Source organism: Bidens hawaiensis, unplaced genomic scaffold, assembly GCF_021521415.1.
Source record: "Bidens hawaiensis isolate Kalapana, Puna unplaced genomic scaffold, B.hawaiensis_p1.1 tig00012775_1, whole genome shotgun sequence".
Lineage (NCBI taxonomy): Eukaryota > Viridiplantae > Streptophyta > Magnoliopsida > Asterales > Asteraceae > Bidens > Bidens hawaiensis.
The window spans coordinates 284,762-291,437 of NW_027492058.1; the positions used below are offsets into that span (position 1 = coordinate 284,762).

At 38.9% G+C, this 6,676-nt stretch overlaps 1 pseudogene; it reads left to right on the forward strand.

The window, feature by feature from the left end:
• The first annotated feature begins 3,170 nt into the window (after positions 1-3,170).
• LOC143542096 (putative receptor-like protein kinase At1g11050 pseudogene) lies at positions 3,171-5,264 on the forward strand (annotated as a pseudogene).
• Positions 5,265-6,676: the final 1,412 nt, after the last annotated feature.

Genomic DNA, 6,676 nt, shown 5'->3' on the forward strand with positions numbered 1-6,676 from the left:
AAGCTCAGTCCGAGGTTTATTGGTTTGTTCCGTATATTAGCCCGAGTCGGTGAGGTAGCATATAGGCTGGAATTGCCCGAGGAGCTCGCGGGGGTTCATCCTATTTCTCACGTGTCCCATCTAAGGAAATGCTTAGCGGATGAAGAGGTCCATATGCCTTTCGATGATATTGAACTCGATAATAAGCTGAACTACGTCGAACAACCGATTGCTATTCTTGACCGTCAGGAGAGGCGTTCGAGGAATAAGGTGGTTAGACAGGTTAAGGTGCAGTGGAAACACCGTAGGGGTTCCGAGGCCATTTGGGAGTCCGAGGACGAGATGATGAGGCATTATCCGCAGTTGTTCGTGTCGCATCGGGATTCGGGGACGAATCCCATTGTAAGGGGGGTGGACTTGTAACGCCCGTTAATTCCGGTTTCAGGAATTAAAGCTTGTAGAGTATGTATAATTCTCGGGATTTATCCGACGCTTCTCGGAAGCCTTTACGTCATCCTGATACGTCTAATCGCTTAACATTTCTTCTAAGTTGCATCATTATTAAATTCCGGGGGCTAGAATGAAAATGTTTTATAATATAACACTAAACAAAAAACCCTAAACCCTATTTCAGCAGCCGATCGCAGCTAAGACCCCCCCTGCTCGTTTTTCTTCTGCCCAGCCAAGTTTCGGCCGTGAAAACTTCAATTCAAGGTCGGTTTTATGATTCCCCATGTCTTTTACATCTTAATTGATCATATTAACGCTCTTATTGGTCGTTAAGGTTAAGTTTTGATGATAACAGTTTGCTGACAGATTCGTATACGTTTATTGTAGAGTCTGTAACGCGATGGTAATCCATGGTTTTTGATCGATTCTTGACTCCATGATATTCTACTTTGAGTCTAGTTTCCAGAAATGTATAATACGTAATTTTTGAACGAGATTTAAATGGTTTTTATGAATTTATAAAATCGAGTGTCAAAGCTGATACGGGATGACGGACTCTGGTCTGTCTTCCCGACGTCATAACCTTTTTTCTACAGGTCCAAATTGGTTGGTTCCACTTCTGGAAGTTAGTATTTTGAGTTAGGAACCAAAGCCAATTGGAATCGTTTAATTTGGTTCGGTAATGAATTTTATAAAAATAAAACCATTTTGTTGCACACTGAAATAGCTGCACGTACCTTGCTGTGTTGGAGGAATTTTTATAATTTTTTTGTCCAATAGAAAAATATAATAAAAATATTTTTATAAATCTAAGACATTTATTAAGGTCTGGTAAAAACTTAATAATTTATTTCAAAGGGTATCCTATGTAATTAAATGCATTTTCGCACGCTAAAATCTATACATTTTACTCGTTATTAATCGATAAGTTCGTTTTAGGCTTAAACGGGGGATTTAGTTAGTTGAAAGGTTTTAGGGGCTGAGGTAAAGTAATTGGGTATGGGTTGGGCCTTGGGCCAAGTGTTGGGCCTTGGGCCAATGTGTTGGGCCTTGGGCCAAAGTGTTAGGTTCGAACGACCCATTAGGCAAGAGTGTTCTTACGGTCTTGTTTAGTAACGCATTGTGTACTATTTACAGGCCCTTACTTGTGAGTGTGCACTTAGGGATTTCCTAGCTCGTTGCAGGTGTTCAATCGATTTCAGGTGAGTTCATGATGCCCTTTTTAACTCTTTTTAAATTTTGGGCTAGCATGCACATCTAAGTGTTTTCTTTCTTGATGAAATGTTTTAAACGATTTTATATAGGCTTGCTAGTATATGGTAGGCCTTGGGATGTTAATATATATATATATATATACACATACATTATTGTTTGGCCTATATTTGGCGATGTTGTAGTCGTTTCGACTACTGATGTGCGTATGCCTATTTTGTGTTTGCATGCGTTGATGTTACGTGTTTGGGTTGTACGTTTGCTCGACCCTGATGTTATTATTTGGATGATATATATGTAGATATATAATTATAAGGATGCTTTCATATATAATTATAAGGATGTTTATATATAATTATAAGGATGTTTATATATATGTATATATATTTATAAGGATGATTACTTATTGTTGATGATGGCCTAACTGTGTTATCCCGTTTATTTGGCCTAACTGTTATATCCCTTTTATTTTAAAACTCTTGGAATGACTATTATGATTATTATTATTATAGATGTTATTTATAAAAACTTGAACTCACTCAGCTCAAGCTGACTTTGTGTGCATGTTAGTGTGAGTTTCAGGTTAGGAGATGGATACATTACCGCTTGGACGTGCACGAAGCTACTTGGACGGTGGAGAGCATACTTAGTCGGATGTTTCAATAATAATAAATGTTTTCTTTTTAACATTTATTTAAATTGGTTTTGGGAACTTATTTTATTATTTATATTTTTCGCTGAATTATACTCTGAAATGGTTATTTTAATGAAGTGAATTGTTTTAAGTTTAATTATTTTACAAGTGTTTTGAATGATCACCAACTGTGGGGTACCCGGGGTGGTTTGAGGCTTTACACAAAACCGTACCAAACCGTAAGTTTAATTTTTACAAAAACATAAACTAAAACCCTCAATTTTGTTTCAGTTCAGTTTTTTTGGATTGAATCTTTCGGTTCGGATCAGTCCTTTCGGTTTCTTGCATTACCCTAGCTAAAACATTATATATTTATGATATTTTTAAACAAAAAACAAAAGAGAAAATAAAATCAAAAAACAACACCTCCAACATTTAGTTGTGACATGTAAACTTTTAGAGGTATTTGGGATTCCTTATTTTTAATTTTTTTATAACTTTTGTGATAGGCTTAAATTCTAAGCCAAAACACTTTCTAAAATTTTAAAAAAAGTTATAAATTAATTAAAATAAAGAATCCCAAACACCCCCACATCTAAGCCGGCAAATACATAATGCAAGCAAGGAAGAGTTTTATTAGTCATTGACTTATTTAACCGGCTAACATGTATTTAACAAAGTACACTTGCGGATTGGCTGGTTAGTTTTATCGTATTAGGCACATCAACATCACCACTTACTCCGATGATCGACATCTTTTCTACGATCTTTCCTTAATAATCCACCACAGCCAGCCATTTAAGAAATCTCCACCATCTACCCAATTTCACTTCTACTTCCTCCTCCTCATATTATTATTCTTTCTTTGTATATTAGAATCAATCCTGATAGATCTCTATGCATTTACCCAACAACCCACCATGAATATCTTCCTAACAACCGCCGTGTTCACAATATTCTTCTTGTTTTCCTCGTCAGTTCTGTCTCAAACTACTTCTTGCCCCATGAACCTCGACTACGTACTTCGAATCCCATGGCCAACCAACGACTGCCGCCACTCCGGAGACTCCACAAAACCCGTCAGCAACTCCACCGGCTGCTGTCAAACATTACTTACCGTCTACGGCATCAGTTTAGCACAACACCTCAAGACAACCTCCGAATTCAATCTACCCGATCTCGCAACCTCCTCGGCTTGTTTATCCGATTTCCAGACCAAGCTCGACTCGCTCTCGCTCCCCAACAATCTCGCGACCTTTTGTTTTGACCCTTTACAGTTTGTCATTTCGTCCAATACCTGTGCTGCTATTCAGACTGTTCAAGATTGGCACCGGAAATTGGGGACGAATACGCTGCTGGATACCGCGTGTCGGAGTGATCTCACTGATCTTACTGCCTGTGCTAATTGTGTCGATGCGGGGTTTACGGTGAATGCCGAATTGAATAAGATAGACGGTAACGCTTCGCATTCGAATAATTGTTTTTACTTTGCTGTTCTTTATGCTGCCGGGATTGCGAATCAATTCGGGCCCGAAAGCAATGGGGCGGTTTCGTGCACTTTCGGGATCAACATTTTACCCAAAACCCATAAGAATAGTCATCTGCCTTTGATATTTGGATTAGTAGGTGTTCTTGTGGCTGTTGTTTTAACCTCCAGTTTTCTGGGATTATACTTTTGGTGGGATAGAATCAGGAAGCAAGAAAGGGTCGATGAATCGGGCCCGGATGAATTTGAATCGGGTCGGGTAAGAAGGCGGCCCAATACGGGCTCTATATGGTTCAAGTTTCACGAGCTCGAAAAGGCAACCGATAGCTTCTCACAAAAGAATTTCATAGGTAGAGGTGGGTTCGGGGTGGTTTACAAGGGCGTGTTACCTGACAGGTCGGTTGTTGCGGTTAAAAAGATAATAGAATCGGAATTCGAGGGGAATGACGAGTTTTGTAATGAGGTTGAAATTATTAGTAATTTGAGGCATAGAAATCTTGTCCCGTTAACCGGATGCTGCATTCATGGTGAAGAAGATGGTTACGAGAGACAGGATGATCAACGGTACCTTGTTTACGAGTACATGTCGAATGGGAATCTTGATGATCATTTGTTTCCAATGAATCGGAAACCACCATTAACATGGCCTCAAAGAAAGAACATAATATTAGATGTAGCGAAAGGTTTAGCTTATCTTCATTATGGAGTCAAACCGGCTATTTATCACAGAGATATCAAGGCTACAAATATACTTCTAGACGCGACTATGAGAGCTAGAGTGGCGGATTTCGGGTTAGCTAAACAAAGTAGAGAAGGCCAATCTCATCTCACTACTAGAGTAGCTGGAACCCACGGGTATTTAGCTCCAGAGTATGCTCTTTACGGTCAGCTGACTGAAAAAAGTGACGTTTATAGTTTTGGAGTAGTGATTCTGGAGATTATGTGTGGGAGGAAAGCGCTTGACTTGTCAAGCACTGACCCCCCTCGCGGGTTCTTGATAACTGATTGGGCTTGGTCACTTATAAAAGAAGGGAAAATGGGGCAAGTTTTGGATCCGTGTTTGTTGGAACATGGTGTGAATAATGAGGGTGTGAACCCTAAAGGGATAATGGAAAGATTTGTGCTTGTGGGGATATTGTGTGCTCATGTGATGGTGGCTTTAAGGCCTACAATTATGGATGCATTGAAGATGTTGGAAGGTGATATTGAGGTGCCTGCGATTCCCGATAGGCCGACACCTCTCGGCCACCCTACATTTTCCGGAGATGGTAGTACTGCTAGTATTTCGCCAGTGTTGAGTGGGTTGCAATTGCAAGCCAATGACATGCTTAGGTAGGTGAAGCAAGAAATGTTTTTAAGATATAGAATGTTGTGATTTGTTAAATGTTTTGTTCTTTTGGTAGCTATAATTGGCTATGGAAACAATTCATTACTTGTAAATAGGATATGTTGTAATTATTTTCAAAATAATATAGTATTTTGTAGTGTATTGTATGAAAGGAGTTTGGATATTGGTGTGATGGAGTATGTGGGCCTGTGGGGATAGCCTTTCGGTTCTTGGTGGTTTTGCAAATCCATTTTCATCAACTTATTTGGCTTGTGCACTTATTGAAACTCGCATATGTGCAAAGCATTAACCACCATATAGATCACATGAACATCACATGATATTTAATAGGTTTTGGGTTGAATATTATAATCCATTTTGTTAAACTAGTTAAACCGAACAAGAAATGCTTAATAAATAAAGTTAAATCGAACATGATTTTCTCTTTTTCTTTTTTTTTAACGACCAGCTAAAATTCTATATATATATGTATAACCGGTCAACATAACAAACTTTACGACCATCAAAAACATCAAATCACCTAAATGTTTTTACACGATTACAAGTTAAAATCACATCTTCACTCACAAGATAAGCTAGGCCGTCTTGGCCAATTCCTCATCCATAAAAAAACTAAGCGTCTTTATTTCCTCCACCACACTTGATAGTTGTACCATCCTCCCGTTGAACTTGAACACCAACTCGTTTCTAGCTTTCCAAATGCTCCAAATCAAATTGCATCGAATACCTGTTTGTCACCTTCAAGAAGTCCGGGTACGCATGTAATCCAACAAATCCCACACACAAAAAGCATATACCGAAGGTGATCCACAGCACATCGAGATTACTTGCCAAACATTCTATGCAAAAGAACACGAGATAAGAATATGCTCCACTATTTCTTCTTGATTCCCGCAAACTAGGAATAAGACCGACTCGAAGTTAATATATTTCTCTTATCCAAAGCCACTAAAGTTGGTCTCTTCAAGCCCGCTAGCCATGCTAATATACACACCTTTTTCAGGAGCCGACTATTCCATGTGAATGAATGACCTAAAGTTATTTGGCTCTACTCCTCCATTTTTGTTTTAAGCTCTTCACCATGAATTCGTTCGACCTATTTAATTCCCAACACAATCTATCCTTGGTTGACTCAAACCGAACCCCTTTGGTATTTCACACAACCTCAGTAGCGATCTTAATTCCTCTACCTCTTCCATCGATGACGGTCGCCTTGACCAATTCCACACACCACACACCTCCCCTTCATACATTACCAACCGGCCCGTAATCCTGGCCTCTTTTTCGTTTTCTAAGAAGAAAAGTGTTGGAAAGTGATTCTTTACGGTTCCTCCCTGATCCAATTATCGACACAAAACATTGGAATCATACCGTTCCAACAATATATCTCATATTCAACCACAAACTAATATTCGGTGAATTAAAATCTAACTGAATCTTACCAATATTTCTCTACGGACTCGCTAACGCCAACCTACACGGATGAAGTTCAAAGATATAGTCGTGTTATGAATCGAACACACGACTTCCCTCTTATGTTTATTTCTTCGTCTAGTACATGGATAAC